At 41.4% G+C, this 21,448-nt stretch overlaps 1 protein-coding gene across 18 annotated transcripts in view; it reads left to right on the top strand.

Annotated features, from left to right (window-relative positions):
• Window positions 1-21,448, top strand: part of RBFOX1 (RNA binding fox-1 homolog 1) — a 1,017,140-nt gene that overhangs the window by 309,167 nt on the left and 686,525 nt on the right. The window contains exon 1 of one of the 18 annotated variants that reach the window (XM_079320759.1): window positions 15,059-15,384. The exons of the other annotated variants lie outside the window; for them this stretch is intronic. The gene's annotated coding sequence lies outside the window, so the exon portion shown is untranslated. Of the gene's footprint in view, window positions 1-15,058; window positions 15,385-21,448 lie in introns of those variants that run through there. 18 annotated transcript variants of the gene reach the window in all.

Below are 21,448 nucleotides of genomic sequence, written 5' to 3'. Positions count from 1 at the left end.
TCTGGAGAATTAATTCTGGTCTTTCCAGCTCAGGAGTTTGAGAATTAAAAGTCAGTTCTTTCCTAATCATGAAATTGATTTAAAATTTAATAAATGCTTCATTTTAAGAGGAGTTTGTTCTAGTTCTTTCTAGATGCAGAGGTTTTGGGAGATGATAGTAGAATTTTTAGGCAGTTATTGTTTCATATCTTTGTCCCTGCTGTCTGAAATACAAAGGATCAGCATTGCACTTGTATTACAGAGGCTTGGACAGTTTCACCCATTGTGAAAAGCATAAAATAAATAATCTTATCAGTCTTGCTAATTATGACAGGAGTGTTTTGCTGAACAAGGGACAGAAATTTGCTTTTGAAGAATTTCATTTAATCTTCATTCTAAATGTGGTCAAGGTTGTTGGTTGTATAACCTCTTAGAAAAAAAAAAAGAGAATTATTTTGGGAATAGCACAGTAGCTCAGATGGTTAATGCATGTTTGGGGACTCATTTTATTGCCTTTGCCTTTCTTTTGCAGTTCTGTTTTGTTCTGCTTGTAACCAGTCAAAGCTGTCTGGAAATTGTGGAGGCAGCTCTATCACACAGCATCTATTTTTAAGTGGACTATTACTTGGGACATGAGCAGAATAGCTGTTCTTCATTTCTGGTGTGGCTCTGCAGTGCCAATTCCCTGGACTTTGAAGAAGCAAACACTCAGGTGTTTCATCACCCACTGCAAAGTTTCCTCTGCTGCAGGACTGATGTGTGTCAAACTCCCCTCAGCTCTCTTCAGTATCCTGAGCTCTCAGAGCTCCTCTGTGCTGCCCATTTTGACCCAGGGATTGCAGAATGCTGGAGGAGCCCTTAGGTTGCCCTCAAATTTGAATTTTAAGGGGCTTAGCATTCCTTTCTGGCTGAAGGTGTGGTTCCACTGTGGCCACTATTCCGACTGGAGCTGGGTGGAGTTTGTTTCCTGTGGATAGGGAGAGCTGCAAACCCCCTGTAGGGAGGGAATGCTGATGGAGCTGTGACTGATGCTGCAGTTACCTGCTGAAATCAAACCCTAATGCACCCATCAGGCTTTTCATCAGTCTGTTTCCCAAAGCTGCACTTGTGACATGAGAAGCCAAAATCCTGCAGAACTCTGAGTATCTTCAAGCATCCCTTGCTTTCTTTCTTGTCTTTATGGCAATGCTGGGGGCTCTGAGAAATTCAGATCTCTCACTTCACATCATTTCCCATGGGGTTGTGCCTCAGAGCATTTTGTTCAGCTGGTTGTCCATAGATAATTGCTTCTTCACTGTGAATTTCAGAGACAAGGCTGAGTTTGGATCCAAGCTCTGGAAGGCACACAGCCTGTGGGATCCATAGCTCTGCCTCTTCAAGTGGTGCCTGTTCCTTCTTCAGCTGTGCTCCTGTGCATGAGAGTTCTCTTGGAGGAGTCTGGAGAGGGGCACCACAAAAATACAGATGGAAAGAGGTTGAAAACTTTATTCTTCAGTGTCAAGGATCACAGTTCTTTCTGTGTGTCAGGGATGGATTCATCCGTGTCTCCTCAGAGACAGAAGGGGTTTTACAGCCCACAGATGAGTCACTGGCTGTGCTGTATCTGTGGTCTCTATTTCACTGTTTCTCCCTTCTGGGGTACCTCAGAAACGCTGCCTTTTGCAGTGATGGGTGGCAGTGGGCTGTGGTTATCTTGTCATTCATTCCTCCTCTGCATACAGCCTTGGAGCTGCTGAGCATTCCCAACACCACTGCTGCCACTCTGATGTCGCCAGACTCATCACACCTCCTCTGGAATCTGCTTGGGTTGGTTGTGTGATTCAGAGAACCACAGCTTTTATTGCTGAAGTCCTTGTCAAGACTGAGTTTTGATCAGTAAAATACTGACTGCCCACTGTTAGAAAATCTGTGCACTGTAACTCACCTGTAGAGATGGAAATGGCATTCCAGAGCCATGCCTGCGTAGAAAATATTTGCTTCTGGTGAACCTTCAGTTAGAAAGTCACTTCAGGTCCTAAAGTAACACATTAATTGTAAAAGTCCTGTTGAAGGTTTGGGAACCCATTGAGACGTGCAAATTGGTGATTGATTTTTAATTGGATGATGACAAAGTAACTAACAGTGAGTGCTAACTAAGGATTCCAACCTCTAAGAGGACAAGAGATCACATCCATGCTGGGGTTTGAGAATCAGTTTAAAATCCAATGAAAGTCCTCCTGAGCCACATGTGTGTTGTTCTTTTCCCTCCTGTGATGCTCAGTGGCTGCAGTGAAACAGGCAGAGTTCCCACTGCTGCAGAGCTAGAGAGAGCCAGGAGCGGCTGGAGTCTGAGACTTTTTAGGTAAATCCTTCTGGAGAAATCGCAAGAGTCACTTACATAATGGAAACATCCTATAATTTTTCCTGTGCCTTTCTCCCTTGTTGCCACACATTTCTGTTGCCAGGGAAACCGATCATGAATTGTTCATAGTAAGTGACCTTGTCATTGCTTTTATACACGCCATGAGTTATTGTGCACAGGATATTTATAGATTAATAGAGGTGATTGTGACTGCCTGAAGACAAGCAGGTTTTGTTTCATTTAATGTTGGTTTTTTTTCCTATAGAATAGGAGGCTAAAAACTGTAAGAGAGGGAAGTGCTAGCATTTGTTTGCAGAATCAATCTTATTATTATTCAGATGGGGCAAATAGGGCTAATAAGTCAGAAGGCAGCTGGATGAAGAGTGGTTAGCTCAGCCTCCTGCAAGCAGTGTTTTCATTTGGTGCTCTTCTGGACTGGACTAGGATATATCCACATTTACTTTTGTGTTTGATATTTTTAGAGGTGCCAGAATTTTTTTTAAGCTGTGCAAAAAGTATGCTTTGTGCACAGTTTTAAAATAACAAACCAAACAAACAGGAAACAAAAAAAACCAACTTGTGTCAACCATTCTAAATGATAAAGCTGTTGCCTATTCTCCTTGTCCTGACATTCTGTGCAGAAGTAAATTAAAATAAGGCTCTACGAACAATTTAAGTATTAATAATGAAGAGATAAATGAATCATGCTAGTTCAAATAGAAAAATAATGCAAAGCTTGTCTGGGATCCACAGAAGGCTTCCTAGTCTTTTTATGCATTCAAGAAGAAAAAAGGATTTTATTACATAATCACCCTTGCAATCCTCTTCAAGGCTATGTTTTGTAATTATTATTTTAATCTTGGAAGAGGTGTTGTAAGGTCTTTGGATTTCACATTAGAGTTTGATAAAAGGGCTGGAGTTATATTTGCCATGTGGTTCTAATGGTGCAGCTGGGCATTCCAGCTGTGCCTGTCTGCACTCACCAAGCCATCATTTCCTGAGTGGCCCAGGGCTGCCCCAGGTGGGCACACAGGGGGGACAGGCTGACAGCCCACCCATCCACCTGTCCAGCAAGGCTTTGCTGCCTGGGAGAGAAGTGCTCAGGTGAGGAATTTGGGCAGTCCCAAGCAGCTCCAGCCCAGGGGAGGGACAGCACCTGGAAGCTGAAGGTGTTTGGGTTCATTCCTCAGGCAGAGCAGGTGGCAGTCTCAGAAAGCCCCACATGTGATGCTTGCTGTGGGATTTATCCCACAGGACATGGAGGCTCTCAAACATCTGGGAGAAAGTGTTCTGGCAGATGAAGGGATGGACAAAAAGGGGATTCATGGCACTGGGAGATGTTCTATGCACAGTTGAACATGAACGGATGGCAGTAGGTCACGCAAATGCTGGAATGCTCCTGCTGGAGCACAGCCCAGCTGGATGGCTGAGAGCTCAGCAGGACAAGGGCTCAGGTAATCTCACCTGGTGCACCTGGACAGCCCCTTGGGCTGGACACACAGATCCCAGCTGAGCAGCACCTAACCATCCTGCTGCAGAGTCAGTTCACACCCTGCAAAAATCCCCAACATCTCAGCAGTTACAGGGCATTTGTTTAAAGTGAACAGTGTGACTGGGAGGGGTTTTGCAGCAAAAGAAACAGGCTTGTTTCCATTTAGCAGCCAGCTGGAATTTCATGATCAGCTTTGAAACATCTGCCATGCCTCTGGAATTACCTGTTGTTAAAAAAGTGGATGTACTTCATGAAAAACACCCAGAGTTAACGTGAGGTGAGTGGTGATGCAGTGCTGAGTCCATCAGAAGGGCTCTCACTCAGTGTTTTACATAATGCAAGGAAGCAATGAGCAGAACTAGAGAGGAGGTTGCCCTGTGAATGTTTTGTGCTAAACATAAGTGCTCAGTTGGGCTGGAAGGCAGAGCAGGACAGCCCTGAGCTGTGGGAAGTGTCCCTTGGGCAGGGCTGGGAGAGGCACTCTCGTGTTCTCCCATTTCCCAGTGCCAGTGGTCCTTCCCCTGTCACAGGTGGGTTCTAGTGAGACTGAGCCAGGGCAGACAGGAACACTTTGTGTATGATTCCACTTGCCATGCAGCATCTAACAACTGCTGTGCTTATATTTCATGTATTAAACCACTTGGGTTTGGGGTTTCCCCAGTTCACTGCTGCCTGAGGATGGGGTCCACGATGCAGCTCAGCTGCCATAAGCTAAATAAGCATAAGGTCATTTGGGAGAATGATCTGAAAGCAGGTGCTTTAGGGAACCTTAAAGACCTTTAGATTTTCTGCTTTACAAAGGTTAAATAGTATCAGATCAACAGGCTTTCTTTTCATCCTCCTGAGCATCATCTTATCTTTAATTTGTCCTTACACTAACGTGGAAACACCACTCTGCATTTTTGTCTGGGGAATAAGAGAAATTCTCCAGATCTTTCCACTTCCTTTTTGTTATCCATAGGGCTGCAGCTAACTCGTGGAATTAGTTTTTCTTGTCTTGCATACTTGCATCACCTGGATGAACTTTGGGAAAGAAGGAAGTTTTTTGGCATCCAAAGTAGTAAGTAATCTTGTTGATGTTTGAGTGTTTTAAATGGAGTTTATGTATATAGTATTGACACTCTTCTGTAAATGGTTTAGAGAAAAACCATTTGTCACGGTGTGACTTGGGTTTGCCAATTTTAATATATTTAATTTCTTTTAGAGACAGGACTCAGAAGTAGAGACAAGGTAGGCTCAAAATTTTAAAAGGTACAAGAAGAAATTTATTGATAACGCACAAAAAAAAATCAGAATAAGATGCCTAGATTATTTCCTCCTCCCTTCATTCTGTATTTGTTACTAACAACATACAGAGAACACTTCAGTCAGTTATCTACCCAAATAATCAGTTCAGTTCACTTAAGAGAGGAAAGTTCCTCTTTTAGTTCTGGCTTAGGGGTGTCTTCACCTTCACAGTCTGCATCCACCCAGAACCTACAGAACAATGAATTTTCCTCTCATTCCCTCAGTCCTTCCAGAGCCGTGTTATGGGTTATGATGCACACATGCGGTGCTACTTTTAAAGGCAGGCTGCTGAAAAACAAAATCCTCTTTATCTCCTTCTCTATCAAATGTCTCTGTTCATATTCCAGTCCCAAAACAGAGAGCTCAATTTCCCGAGGCAAAAAAGTCTTCAACTCAAGCACCCATCCTCCCCAAGTATATTTCACAGTTTAAAGGAATTTTAGTGAAGTCACAATCCCCTCATAGCCTCACAAAAAAAGGTTTTCAGCTACTTATCAGTTGCACCTTTTCAATCTCTTCCCATCAGGAACTTTATCTTCATTCCACCGACTTCTCTGGACTTCATGCTTTATTCCTTCCCATCTAGGGGAGCTTAGGAGATCGAGAATCTTATCCAGGCATTAAGAAGTTAAAATTGTATCCAGAAGAAGCAATATGCGGCCGGTGCTGGTGCCGGGCTGGGCCCCGGCCAGAGACCCCCCGCACCTCCCGAGACCGGAAGCCGAAAGAGCCCCCAGCACTTGATCCACTGTGATTTGTGAAAGCGAAACAACTTTTTATTGGTTTTCCGAGCTGTCCATCACCAATCCAGCTCTCTGATTGGTTCCAGCAGCTCACAGGGGAGGCTCCCAGAGATGGGACAGCCCCTCCCTTCCCGGGCCACCTGGAGCTTCCCCTGAGGGGAATTTACCGCTCCCCCCAAGCACATGAAACCAACACATTTATTATCCATTTACTTTAGCTCCAGTGCTTGGGAGCAGTGTGTTAAAGGACATAATGTGCAGAATAGATGTGCATTTATGGCCAGTGTTCCTGATGCAATGCAAACACCCACAGGGCAGCAGCTGTGGGGAAAACATTCCTTTTTTTCCCCTTAACATGTTTTTCTGGGTCCATGAGGTGTTTTTACAGTGACAGAACAGGCCCAGATCCCAGTGGAGAGGGGACAATGAGCAGCCTGCACACTGGAGGAAGCTGTCATGCCTTTCTCAGTGCTCAGTCCAGAACTGAAATAGAGGTAAGTCCTCACACCTTTGGCTTGACCTGGTGGCTGCAGGAAAGATCCTTTCCAGGAATCAATGGAGCTGCAGAGCAGCTGCAGCTTATTGTGGGACCCCGGCAGTGACACAAGCGTGTCACAGTCAGTGTGGGCAGCCCAGGACTAGGGAATACACTGAATTTCCTCGGCCACTGCTGGGAGTCAGCAGGCTGCAGCTCAGGGAGCTGGGTCAGCTCTGCTCATGGCTCTTGTTCATCTATGGCCTTGGGTTAGGGCCTTTTCTTTCCACTCTTGTGTCTCTTCATTTGCTATTCAGCATCCCATTCCCTGGATTCCCTGGATTCCCTGGATTCCCTGGATTCCCTGCTCAGGTGGGGGGCTCCAGAGAAAGGCTCTGCTCTGGAACTGCCATCTCTAGGTGCAACTGGGATGCTGATGGTACTTTTGCAAATCCCTATGTTCCTTTAAGGAAAATAAATGCTTTTACTCAAGCATTTGTGGAAAAGGGAGCAACAGGAAACAAGGGGGGAAAACCCAGGCTCAGAAGGGAATATTTGAGAATACTTTCTGTATTCTTTCCTGCCCCTTTTAGATTGGCTGGGATTGGTCAGAGGGGTTGTGCTCGATGCAGGAGCTCAGAGCTGATCCAGAAGCATAAACTCCAAAGGGCTTTTAGGATTTTGTTTTGGAGCTGGGCTTTGAGGGCAGCATGCAACAACTTCTTAAAGACACTTCAAATGCCTTTTCTAGTAAAGCCTCAAGAGGTGAGTTATTAACCCCACAGGATTTTAGAAATCATAAAAGAGCTATTCAGCTGAAAATTGCATCCAGCTCTTTTAAAATACATAATGGGGGTTTGGAAGTGCTCAATACACATCAACTGTATGCAGAACCTTGAGCCACTTTCTTCACAGGCCAGGCTGCTTCATCCAGTGCATTTATTTTTGACAGGTTTATTTGTTTGAAAGTGAGCAGCAGTTGGAGCAATTAGATCAATAAAAATTAATGCCTTTATGGGAAATATCTCTTTGACATTTGGGAAGAAATAAAGGACTTCTCCTGTTGTACATCAAGGTTAGACTAACATCTGTATACTATGGAAAATGAGCCTTTTTATGTAAAAATGAGTTTTGTTAATTGATTGAAGGTCTTTTAAATAAGCTGTAGGAACTTAAAATTGATGAGTAGACTCCTACATTTGTATTCCACACAACCCTTCACTGAGCTGTATGTTATAGTGGTTAGAGAAGTGCAAATTCTGTCTGGGAGTATACATTTACATACTCAAACATATTGTATTAAAATAGAGGTATCATCAATAATGTTGGTAGTCAAGCTATGATAGGTGATTGTCACTCTACAGCATAAACCTATATGGAATTTTCTCTGTTGATAAATTATCCCATATGTTCTGTCTCAATATATTTTATATATAAGTAACATTTGTAAGAAAAACATTGAGGTGGCCTTCAATAGTAGGTAAAAATTGGGAATTTTATTCTCTGAGATATTCTGGGAGACATTTTGGATTATATATAAATAATGTTTTGGGAGATATTAGTGTGCTTTTATTCTTAGACTTTTCCTTTCATTTCAGTCTCAGTTTGCCATTTTTATGCACTTGTCTTCAGGTCAAATTGTTTGCAACTCTTTGCATCTTATTTTATTCAGCAATTCCCAGTCCTTTCTGTTCAGACTGTTAGAGCTAGGTCTGGAGTTCAAAATCTCAAATTGCAATTTCATCTTCTGATACCCCACCTTTAACACTTGTAGTTTTGATGACATTGTGGTTTTTATTTAAGATGTGGTTTTTATTTAGGATGTGAAGATTATAGTAGCCCTCTAGATTCCCTGTTTATCCACTTCTTCTTTAACTCTGGAGGTTTTTTTAGGTATCTTCTAATTTCCATAAGTCTTCAGCAAAACACACTGAGCCTGGACTTGAAGATAGTCTGTGCACAAAATGTGTATTTTTATCTGTGTTTGCTGAAGATGAACTGGGCTTTGTGTACAACCAGAGAAATGGTCATTTTTGGAGTAAATATGTAAGAGTAGAGAACACTGTGCATATACACTGTGTGTTATGGATGAGTTGGGTGGAAAATGCATCACTGCTTTCTGCATGTACAGTCTCATGTATTCTGCCTGGAAGGTTTTAAACCCAGAGGTGTAGGACAGAGGGAGTGCTGAATGGAAAACACAGACTGAGTCTGAGGATGCACTGGGGATGGTGCTGACTCCACTTTTCCATTAGAGTGAAAGGGTTTGGCTCACTGACACAGAGATCCCCAGCACCCAGCTCAAGCCAGGCCACCCCTGTCCTCCTGTTCAGGGGTGGAACCTGAAGGAGGAAGAGCCTGAGGCAGTTCTGGGATACTGAGGCACCTTGTTCCTTACAGCTCTGTGTCTGTGTGGAAGCACACCACTGCATCTGCTTCTGAAAAATGAAATATTGTCTGGCAAGTGCTCCAACTCAGCCATGCTTGGCTTCCCTTTGGCCATTGCTGCATGGTTGCCTGTTTGCTGTGTGGCATTCTCTGGATGCTGATGCATGCTAATACCCAGAATGTTTGTAGCTAATCAGGGCATTGCTAACTGCAATCAAACTCTATTTTCTAAACTCGCTAAATTATTTTCTAACACTGAATTTATTGTAGCTATTAAGAGAGTTATGACCTTTCTCACTCCAACACTGGAGTATCTCAATTCTCTTCCAGGCATTTGTTGCTATGATAAACCCTGAAGTGAGTATTGGGAATCTTCTGTGCAGGCAGACACTCTGGCTCGTGTTCATTTAAATTCCAACTCCAGACTTATAAATAAGAAATGAGGCTCAGGAGTCTCTCTGGAATATACAATATGTTTTAACCTGTCAGGCCGTTGGCTGACACTGCTGTTCCCTGCTGATAAAGGCGTATGAGTGGTGTGTAAGAATGAAATTTCACTCCTGAAAACAATCATTTACCTGTAAGACTTTTCAGCTAGTTCAGGTGTTGCTGGTGGATGGGTGGCTGGCAGTGTGGAGGCTGGCACTGCCCTGTTGTGCCAGGACAGCACACTTCCCTTGGAGCAGAGCAAAAGCACACACACTCCTCTCCTTGGCTTTGCTCTGCTGCATGGCACATTACATCCCACTTTATTTGGAATTAAATGACTCATGTCAGAGTTGAAGGGAGTGAAATTGCAGATTTCCATAGGCTGGATGACAGATGGATGCAGATGAGGGGGGTGCAGCTCGTGCTTTTCCAGGGCTCTGTGCTGGCTGTGCCCGTGGGTGCTGGGCACTGCTGCTGAGCTCTCAGAGCTGCTGAGTGCATGCTGCATTTACAGAAGGTTCTGTTTAAAACTGACCAGGTTTTTCTGTTTAACCACACCTTAACTTCCATCAGAACAAGAAAACTCAGGTGCCCTGGTGTTCAGGCAGTGTAAGGAAAAATTGGCATCTAAAATCTGTGGTGGTTTTTGTTAGACTGTAATAGCAGTGTTAGTGTTTTGTTGTACTGTAATGAAACTATAACACTTTAATAAATAACAAAAAACTTTATTTAGACTTCAAATTTTTCTTGTTAATGTGTCCCAAAGAATCTTTATGATCACTTCATACCAAGGTAAGTAACTACTAATGCTCCTTTCTGCATATTTATCAGACAAGGGTTTTTCTGTGGCTTGGGGTGGTTTTTTGGTTTGTTTCTTTTTGTTGTTATTGATTTAGTTTGGTTTGGCTTGTTCGGATTTTTACTCCTTTCTCACAGCAAGATCCAATTTTAGTTCTCTTTTGATGTTTTTTAGTTTCTTCAGGTTCATGCACTTATCCAAGGGAGCTTTTAGATATCTCAGTTCTTTATTCCCTTGGGGTCAGTCAGGCCCTGATCTCACCAGTACACCTGTAGTTTATTTTTATGTGCATGAGTAGTCTCAGGTCAGTTAAAATGTGTCTGCAGGATGAGGGTCTGTAATTTTCCACAAACACTGGCTCTGATAATGCTCTTTTTTAGAATTAAGCTCACGATTATAAATCTCAATGACAAAGGCTAAATTTCCACGTGATGTGTATCTGTGAATGGGGAAACTTCAGGTCTTCAGATAATGTAAGGAATCCTTCTGAGCTGTGTTTTTCACCAGCCACTTCAATATCTGTAATAAATCCCTTCATTTTACTTGACTCAACAGTGATGATAAAAAGTTTTGTGTTTTTTCACTCTTTTCCCTTTCCCCTGAGGAAAAGCTGAGCCTATTTTTCTAATAATTGAAACTTGTTGGCTTTTAAAAATTAGCTTGAAATACCTCCAGGAACATTATTTGGCCGACTTCAAGGCAGCTCCCAAAATACTTAATGCTTTTGAAAGTCAAATTAAAGGTTTGTTTCATTTAAGTTGTATAGCTGGATAAGATTAAACAAAGTGCCCTAGTTGCACACAGCAATCTATGGGAAATGGTTTTTTGATCGTCTTCATGCATATCTAAAATACACCTCCAATTTCTTTTCAGGATCTGGGCTTATTCAGCTTTTACCATAATGGTTCATTAGCCTCCTAGGCTTTTTCTTAAGAGTTGCAGTCAATTTCCCAGCTTTGCTGTTTTACATTAAATTGCTTCGATTTCCTAAATATAGAAAGGGAAGAGAACAAGCAGGAATCGTGGCAAGAGGGGTTATTCAGTGCAGATACATCATTTCTGCTTCACAGCATACTTCCAATATTGCAAAGTTTTTGCCCCTGGCTGCAACTGTGCTGAATTTATCAAGTATTCTCAATTCTTAGAGGGTGAGTTAAGTATATGCTGCTGATATTGCTTCTTGTTGGTTCTTGTTATTTTGAGATCAATGGGACTTTACATGTGGAAAGAGCCAGGAAAAGGGTGAAACCTTCATCTCTCTGCAGCATTCTGCAGTGTCCCACTCTAAATCTCTTTGAAAAGCAAGTGGTTACTCATCCAGATGCTTCCCCTGAATGTCACAGAAATGAAAAATCTCTGTAGTATATATCTCTGGGACATGCTTTCTGGCCCCTGTGGCAGTGTGCTGTGTGTTGTTTTGGCAGATGCAGATGATTTGAATCTCTCTGAACTGCATGGAGAGTTCTGTGCTTGCCTTCCATCCTCAGGAAATTCAGGAGGGGCACTGCAGCCCCTGAGCAAAGCTTTTCTCCTCAGTTGCAAAGGGATGAATTCTGCCCTTTCTCCAGCATTGCCTGATCTATTCCCAATTAATGAACAAGTTTTACTGTGAGGTATTTGCAGGTTTTCCCCATGGAAATAGCATTTTCCCTGGCATGTTCAGCACAACCCCAGAGCCCAGCTGAGCTGGGTGACCCCAGCCATCAGCTCAGCTCCCACACAGCCCCTTGCTCACTGCTGGGATGGAGATGAGAGCTGAAAGAGCAGAGGCAAGGTAACTTGTGAGTTCAACAAAGTTTAAGAACAGGAAAAAAAAAACCTCAAGAGGTGAAGCAGCACATCCCCCATGAGGCTGATGCCCAGCAGTGCCCCAGGGATGTCCCAGCCCCTTTGTGCCTCTGTTCTTGCTGCTGGCCTGGGGAATCCCTGTGCCCAGCCCAGGGCAGCTCCTGGCTCTGCTCCCTCCCAGTCTCCTGCCATGGAGAAAGGGAATTCCAGCCAGCCAGGCTCACTGCAGCCACTTAGCAAGTGGCTTTGAAGAGGTTCAGTCCTTTTTTTGGATGTGTAATTTGCTCTTTAAGTCCAGTTTTGCCACCGTGATTTCAGGCATTTGTAAGCTTGGTAACTTTGTCAGAAGTTTTGCAGGCTCTGCTGAGTGGAGGAAACTCAGGGACCCACAGCAAAGCACAGCCCAGAAAAATTAATTTTTTCAGAAACTGCTGCCATCAGTTCTTACAAGCTTTCCAGTTTACATGGGGTGATACATTCCTTCAACCAAATCTGTCTATAAACCCAATGTAAATGTACAAGGAAATGTACATGACCTCTTAATTAACCACTTCCATAAAATCTGCTATTAACCCTGCTCCAGAGAGTTTTAGTACCTTTTGTACCATTACACTGAAAGGCAATTTAATGAAAACATGGCTTATTTCTCCTGATATTTAATCTTTTTAACACTTTCTTGGCAAGTATCTTTGTCAGCTCAGAAGCAGCTCCAGGCTGTGGGGCTCTTGCATTTTGCAGTGCCCCCTGAACTGCACCCTTGAGACATACAGCACATTATGTATTTCCTGTTGGGAGCAGGATCATGAGTAGAATTTGCAGTATGGGAAACAAGACCAAATACTGGGTGCACAATAGTATAAATTGTATGGGGTGAAGGGGGTAAATTGCTTTGAAGGGTCATTGATGTTATGTGTATTTCATGATCTGTTCTCCTGCCAAATTATTGCAGCCCAAGGCAGCCCAAAATACTTTCCTGGTGATTTCATGCCATGAAACACTGGCTGCTGCCATTGAGATGAATTTTTTTTATGCAGCTTGTGGTTTTTCCATGAGGTTGGTTTTGCCATGCTGAAATAGTCCCTTTAATTAATGGCAGCCTGCTGTATTTCAGTGTTTCTGCCTCAGACTGTGAGAAATTGAGTTGAATTTTCAGCCATCCTGATGTTACTTTCTGTATTTTCTAAAGCTGTTTGCCCTGAAATTATAGTTCTCATTCCTCAGTGGCCAAGTAAGAGGGCAAAATCTCTCAGTGCACATGAGAATAACTGAGACAGTTTTTTTTCTTCCCTCTGGAAATGTGATGGTGAGCATCCCTCCCTTGAAGGAGAAGATGATTGTATCAGTTTGTGCACAGAAATTCTTGTTTTGAGAAGCCAGTCTCCTTGGTGCACAGTGAAAAGCAAGTATCTTTGGTGTGGGCAAATAAGCTGGGAAGATTTCTGAGGTTTAAAAGGTGATTGCTACCTTGTTGTCTTCTTTTTCCCATTCATGTATTGCTAGAAAAGCATTCATAGAACCAAATGTAAGTGATGGAAAACAAATTCTTTTATTTTTGAGCATTTGAGCTATACATGTTTAAAATTCATATTGTTTGAGAAGTCAGTTTTCAGAGTTATGAACCATAAAGATGAAGAGGATGACAACTGGCAAGAATAAATAAGAAATAAAAGACTGTGTTGCTGTTGAAATAAAGCAATCATTTTTATGGAAAGTTTCTGTGCAACAGAAAATTGAGATGAATGAACACAAAATCTTTTGCGTTAATGAATTACTTTCTAGTCTGTACATATTAGTGAGCTTTTAATTACAGTTAAATAGTTTTTAATCTTTCTTCATGATAGCTCTATGGTACATTCAGAGAGGAGCACTGAAGTATGGGAAGGATTTAAATTTTGCCATTTGTTCTTTCCAGTTAAGCAGAAATAGATATATTCTCTGCCCATTTGCTTTCCTGCAAAAAGATAAGGCAATACCTACTTTTTGGGGCAGAAGATGTAAAATATAGGAAGGACTGAAACTGTAGCAGTGATTTGCAGAGGCTTTCAGTGATGTTTATTTTGTGATGTTTATTTTGTGAAGTGATAATGAACTGGTAAATATTTAAGTTGTAAAACAGTCAGAACCAGTATTTGAGCTGCTAAAAGCTGTTTTAAAATAGAGTGATCAGTGGTGCTGAACTAAGTCACAGGTACATTTTGACTTTAGCCTCTCATATGGATAAATGTATAGATAAATGGCCAGTCCTTATCTCTGACATTTTTGATACATTTGTGAAGTTGCCTTGGCAATTCAAGCTCCAATATGATTTTTGATTTTAAAAAAAGCCATAGCTTTCCTCATTTGCTACGGAGTTGCATTTTTAAAATACATTTTTTAAATGTCACAGTCATCATCAGTTCGCTTTTAATTAGCATTTGGTTTTTTCCTGATTTCAGGGAAGTGTGCTTTGAAGGCACAGTTAAAAGGTTCCCTTTTGCAAAAGCTTTCCATCAGCTCTCCCAGCGAGTCTGCAGTGGTGGAGAGGTAGGAAATGTGCAGCAGTGCTATCTCAGCACGGGCAGCCTCGCCAGGCAAGAGGGGCTTTTATTTTCCTTGGGGTTTTGTTCTGGAGGTGCTGTGCCTGGTGTGACTTGAAAGCAGTCAGAGAAGGAGAATGTGCAGCTCTGTGGATCTGTCTCCTGTATCCTAGAAGGCAGCATGGGGTAAGTGCACGCTCTTTTGTAAATGTTTTCTTTTGAGCATGTACCCAGCAGGGGACAGAAGGTGACATCGCCTGTTGGCAGAGCAGAGGTCATTCCTCTGTAATGAAGGGAAAGGAACAGAGGGTAAGAATGAGCCAAAAATAACTGAATTCATTGTTAGAGCCAGAACACAGAATGTGGAGGAAACCTTTCTGCTTTAAGTAAGTTTATTCTGTAGAAAATTTGATGCTTTCCAAGTAATTGATATAAAGGATATAAAAAAATGTGGCATCAGATGGTTCACTGAAAATTCCTGTGGAATCTTTTTAGAGGAAGGAAGTTTGACAGTACATTGAGAGCAAGCTCAATATGTTGATACTGTTGAACTGCCACAGAGAAACTATATCTGTGCTCCAGAGTTTTAATTATTTAGAACTGTAGGAAAACTTTGTTAATGGTTTTACTTGAGATTTTCAGTGTATACCTCAGTTTGTCTGGCTCATGACTCACAGGTGAGGTTCCTCAGCCTGATGGATTGGAAATACCTGTGTGTGGTTTGGAGGGCAGCACAGCTGAGCCCCTCAGCTGTGGACAATGAAGTCAGATTTTCCCTGAGCTGGGACACACTGAAAGACCTGGATGTTCATCTTGTAGCTGAATGAGGGTTTTTACAGCATTTCTTCTGGGGCTGGGATTTTGGAATTACAGAAACAATAGAATGAGGAGGACAATGTCTTGCAGAATTCACAAAGTCTTACAGGCTTGCAGAGGAGGATGGAAGGACCAGAGTGGACCTTGAGGACAGGCAATATTTGTGCTGCAGCCCCAAAAGCCTTTGTCTATCTGCAGAGCCCATTAAGGCAGCAGGAACCTACAGCTGAGAAAAGACTGATCAGGAGAGCCCAGGTGTGGGTGAGAGGATCCTGGCACCACAGCAGTGCTCCAGCCCAAGGTTGTGCTCAGAGCTGTGCAGAATCCTGAGGTCAGTGGGGATTTTCAATGTGGGATTCAGATTTCAGCCTCTCCAGAGGTGGCTGAGGGCTGGGGTGAGTGCTTGGAGAAATCTGTGTGATGGTTTGTACAGTGTTCTCCTGGTTATGTGGCTTTGGGACAGCTGCAAGGAGGGGCAGTGTGAGCCTGTGTCTGCATCCCAGATCATGGCAGAATTGCTTCCCAGTGCCTGTGGTGGCAGACTTTTGGGAGTATGACATCACACCCAATGTGATTTTAAAAATAGATGTGTCTCTCCTGCTGCCTTGTTTTGTACAGTTTGTATCCTGTCATTTAAAAGGCTACAATGAATAATTTACAAGGCAATAAACCTTCAAGTTTATTTTAGTTTCACAAAGTGATTTCTTGAAAGGACTTATTTGCATAATGCATTTTTGGTTGTTTTAAGATAAAACCACAATTAAACAAGAAATATAACTATCACAGGGAAACAGAGCAAGAGGCTTTTGAGTTGGGAGCACAGTTATTTGTAGGAAGTCTGTGCTGGGAGACAACATCAAAATTACTTGAGCTTGTGAGAGTTAAATGACTTTCTTACCTCAAAGATGGATTTGCAATGTAAATGTGTGAGATTCATATGAAAAGCAATAGATCTGGAGAAGGAAGCAGAGCATTTGCTTGCCCTAGTGTGTCCTTTCTTGCAGGTATAAGAAATTTTCAAAAATTAGCCAGAAGTGCTGTGGGATCATGAGCCAGCAAAGCATGACAATTGTACAGAATCTTGAGGAAAATAAAATCACTGCCTCGTTTTCTCAGCAGATCTAAATTGCTGTGCAAAATTGAACTGTTATGTTAAACAGGTAAGAAACTCTTCTTGCCTGGTGTGGCTCAGTGCCAGCATCTAGTGAGCTTTGGAGTAGCTCATACTTGAGTTACCTCTTAGCTCTCATGGTGGATGGAGGTAGTGAATAATAAAAATACCAGTAAACAGGAATAAAACTTTCCCCCTGATTTTTAGGGAGTAGATAAATCCCAAGGATTTATCCAAGTGGTAGCACAGACACAAATTTGCATTTCAGTGGTTAAGAAATGTTCTGGCTGCAGACATCGGGTTCTTGACAGCATTGTAGCAAAAGTGATGTGTAAACTGGAGAGATTCTGAAAGTTTTAGAACTTAAATTATCCAGGCACTTGGAAACTGAAGTATTTCAGAGCTGGTTTATGGTGAAGGGAGCAGCTAAGCACAAGGGCTGAGTAAACTGGGCTGTTCCTGGAGCATTTGTACCTGAACAGCTTTTGAAGACAGAATATTAAGTCTGCTCTGAAAAGCTCCCTGAAAATAAGTTACTTTTATTATCTGATCAGCAAGTTGTATAAACAAGACTTTAATTTTTAAATCATAAATTTGGAGTGTGTGTTGTTTGCCCTGTGTAGATTCTTAGCCAGGAACGGGTTAAAATTTGGGAAACAAACAAACAAACTTATGCTGCTTTGCATTGTTTTGTCCCATGGCACTTCTCACCCTGATTCTCATTATTTAGTAGCCATCAGGATGTCACATGCTATGGAGACAGCCTGTGCTAACACAGGAATGTTCAAAGTCAGTGAAGGTGGAATGCACAGGGCAGCCAAACCACCATGTTCACTGCACTGCCATCTTCTCCCCTTCTATACATACTGATAGGTTTTTACTTGATATTATGGCAATTTGTATGTATTTTGGGGTTTTTGTGTGTGTATACATCTTCTTCCTAGGGAAGACAGATTATAAAAATGAGCAGACTTTCTGCATTACAATATGGTGATCATTGAGGACAGTGGTCTATTTCTCTGCTTGGAAAGTTTTAAAATATTTTCTTTTACTGATAGTAGTATTATAGCAACATTTTTTCAGTTTTTAGCATCTCAAAGTAAGTCTTCTATGAAAGCCAGAAGGTGACACAACAAGGCTGTATAAGGAAAAAAAGAAGTAAAATATATCGATTAATTTAAATATTTAAAATAATATAGCAATGCTAGTATGCTAATGATATATAATATCAGGAATATCATAAATACATGCCTGAAAATTATATTTTGCTTGGCTGAGGAAAAAAGTTCAGCATTCTACATTCAGGTGGCAGAAAATTGCTTATCTGGGCAGGACAGTGCAGTTGGATTTCTATTTTGGTCCCTTCAGGAGCAGAGTGCAGTAGTGTACAGAGCAGATTATGCTGTTAATCACTGAAACCACTTGAGCAGCACTAAATAAGCTGTGTTCATGGAACTTCCAGGATAGCTGGTGTCTGGAAACCTGGCTGGAAATCTCCTCCTATAAATCACTGTGATAGAAAGCAGGAAAGGATTGATAGTCAGGTGATATTTGGTTTGGGAGACACAAGCTTCATCCTGCTTTTGGGAATGATTTTGCTGTTTCATAGTAGGATTTGCCTCAGGTCTGGGAGCTCCCAGACATTTGGCACTTGTGTCACTGGTGTGAGTGGTTTCACTGGTGTGGGGTCAGGCTGGGCTGGGCTCCCAGGCTTCTGCATCCCTGTGGTTCACAGGAAAGGTCCCAGCCCTTCAGCTGCTGGATTTGTGCACACAGAGAATGCCCCAGCCCTGGATTTGTGGGGTTTTGCACACAGAGAATGCCCCAGCCCTGGATTTGTGGGGTTTTGCACACAGGGAAAGCCCCCAGCCCTGGATTTGTGGGGTTTTGCACACAGAGAATGCCCCAGCCCTGGATTTGTGGGGATGTGTACACAGGGAAAGCCCCCAGCCCTGGATTTGTGGGGTTGTGCACACAGGGAAAGCCCCAGCCCTGGATTTGTGGGGTTGTGCACACAGGGAAAGCCCCAGCCCTGGATTTGTGGGGTTGTGCACACAGGGAAAGCCCCAGCCCTGGATTTGTGGGGTTGTGCACACAGGGAATGCCCCATCCCTTGATCTCCTGGTTTGTGGGGCTGTGGAAGGTTTCCCACCCAGCTGAGCTGCAATGGGGGCTCACATGCAGCTCAGTGCAGGGATGTCAATAAAATCAGTTTAACAGAAAACTGCTTCATCCAATGGAACAACCAATAAGCAGCAATAAAGCTTGCTGGGCTTTGCCATCTTTTTGTGCACATGGGCACCTTCAAGGCCACTTTATTGTTATATGAGTTCTCTTAATTCATCTGTGGCATATGGCAAGTCATAGTTGTTGCATATGAAATGGAGGACATGCAGGGATGAACTTTATTCCCACCTCATCATTTCCAAGTCTGTGACCCAACAAGTAGGAAAGAGTTGTATTTTTTAGTTTATGAGATAATCGAAATTTATTAAATGTCAGTTTAGTGAGTTTTAAATAAATGGCTTTGTAAAAAGAGTAATAATTTATCTGTGCTTCGGAAGGGAGTGGGTAGGAAAAGACAATAAAACACCACTCAAATGCACCTGTAGTGAATATTTGTCATTATAAACTAAAACTTTAATACTGGCTTTATGGTGCTATGATGATTATAGAATTTTTGGAGCCACAGGATTTGTACCCAGGTAACCAACTTTTAGGCTGTTGTTCAATATATTTAAAACCTGTCTGAAGTTCAGTGTACAAAGGGTCCCTGGCACCTTTATTTTGACTTGGCACTTTTGTGTCCTTTGTTCATGGTTAACTAAATTCTCATTTGAGATCTGTAAGCATTTAACTAGAGCAGATCATATCTTCAGGTGAGATTTTATTTTACTCAAGCATTTAGATGAAAAGGTAATTGATGATTCAATGCTTTAACTAGACAGTGCATAAAGCTATTTACATCATTGGGTGTTTCTCATTTTATCTTCCTTTACTCACACAATAATGAATTAATGAATATCAGACAAGTATGTTATTGCATACTGCAGGATCAATTTTCATTTGAAAATGTTTCTTCTCCTGCAGCTACAGGGGGATCAATTCCTGTGGGACAGTTAGTTTGGAACATTCATGTGTTTTTTTCTTAGTGTGTTTGAGAACTCAGATGGGATTACCACCACCTGAGTAAGAAGTCTTTTAATTTGAAGCTATTCCCTTAAAATATGTGAGGCCTTGGGAAAATGAAAAACTTGTTCACTGCAGTAATTCAGATATTAAACTATTCTTAACTAATGAAGTAAAAGCAGCTGGTTTTGCAAGTCAGCAGCAGCATCAATTCATCAGAGAACTTGCTGGGAATTCCTTTTATTAATAATTCATCCTTTAGGTCAGCTGGTTTTGCACAGCCAGAGTTGTTTAATCAGTTGTGCAAGCTGGCAGTGGGAAGATCAGGAGCTGCCACTCTGCCAAGTCTTCTTCCTGGGATTTCAGTACCCTGGGGACATTGGGATGAACCATCAGACAGTGGATGAGATCATTTCACTCATCTCTTCTTTGACATGTGGGGCTTTTCCTATTTTTTGCCTTTTTTTAAAATTATTTTTTTTAAAATCATTATTTCATTATTACTGCTGTTACAAAGAGGAAAACACTGTGCTTATTTGGAGGGGTTTGCCACTGGTGGTCTTGGTGTTTCCATCTTTAGCCATGACTTGCCCTCTCTTATCAGGAGGTTTTTATAAAGCTTGTAAGAACTCTTCAGCATTGCTTTATTTTCCTGGCTTTTATTTATGTTTCTCTGCTGCCTTAGCAATGGAAATACTCTTGTTTTATCCAAGTTTCTCCTTCCTGTGTTCTTTTAAGCTGTTCTGCCTGAACTTACAAGAAACTAAATTTCAGTGGATTTCACAATTTTCAATTTCTTTATAGCTTTGTTCAGCTGGTGCTGAAATGCTGAAATTTGGAAATGAGAACTATTATTTACAAGTCATTATGAGTGTTCTTTCTTTTTTTTAATGTAAGCAACTTCTAGACTAGTATGTTTATGTATGTGTTGAAATGTTTTTAACATATTTACTGACTGTCCTGTCATACATACAATAATGTTGTGGTACCAACACATTGTTTATCACCTCATAGGAGAGCATTTTTAAAATTTGGTGTCTTCAAGGTTTTTCTTTACACTGATTTTTCTGAGTAGCCCCTGATGTAGAAAACCTCATTAAATTAAACATCTATCTATAAAAGGTATCTCTGGATTTAGTGTAATCTGTCATTCCTCTCTAATGTTAAAACACTTCTATGGCTACTTTTTGCTTTGGGGTAGGATCTGATAAAACTAATTGCTACTTCCTATGTGAAAGTTACCCATGTAATGGTTAATTAAATATTTTTTTCTATTTGGTCATGGATTAAGTTGTCTAAAAGAAAGGGAAAGAAACTACATTTAGTTTCAGACCTGAAGAGAATGTTGTGTGGCCATTTTATTTTATTTTTTTTTTTTTATGAGTAGCAGTGAGTTTAAAAGTGCCAACTACCTACATGTAAATCTAGCTCAGTCCATATGCTCTGTGAGTATTTAATTCCCTATATGTGCAGGAAAATGGACTGTTTCACTCAGTAATGATGCAGGATTTGAAATGAAAATCCTTGTGGAGTTCTGTGATATATTTCTATAATAAGTTATAAAAACCATGAAATTATAAAAACCAGATGTCCACTTTAGATCCTATATGAGTAGGATTTGCTCAGAATATTGTCCAAGATGCATCATATTGCCAGTAAAATCATGGTCTAAGTATGTTACTAATTATAAAGTGGGGGGAAAAAAAGAGAAACAAATGCGCAAAACTCAACCAAAACCACAAGGAAAATAAAAATTCCCAGCTCCTTATTAGCAAGTAGAAATAATGAGGAATAACCTTCTAATGAAGTTTCTCTAACTTCTCTGGTTGTCAGCAGCACACATTAAATTTGTTTCCATGGTTTTGTGGGGAAGTTGCTTGTCTTGCTGAACAATCTGCTGTGATGCAGAAACCCAAGGCTGTTTTCTGCTGAGTAAGGCTGGCCTGTCATTGAAAATGCTCAGAAAGATTGTTAATAAAAAGCTGGGTCCTGTCTGAGTAGAAAAGTCTAGATAGAGGCTGTATAAATGGGATTTCTTGATGAGACAATTAGTATTTATAAATTAACTTGCCTTCAACAAAAGTATTTTTAGTGATGAATGAGAAATTAATATTTCATGGATTGTCTACAAATACTTTTGCAACAAAATTCCCTT

This window comes from Erithacus rubecula (assembly GCF_903797595.1).
Source record: "Erithacus rubecula genome assembly, chromosome: 17".
NCBI lineage: Eukaryota > Metazoa > Chordata > Aves > Passeriformes > Muscicapidae > Erithacus > Erithacus rubecula.
The sequence above is the reverse complement of the archived record's forward strand: the minus strand, read 5'-3'. Positions and strand labels throughout refer to the sequence as shown.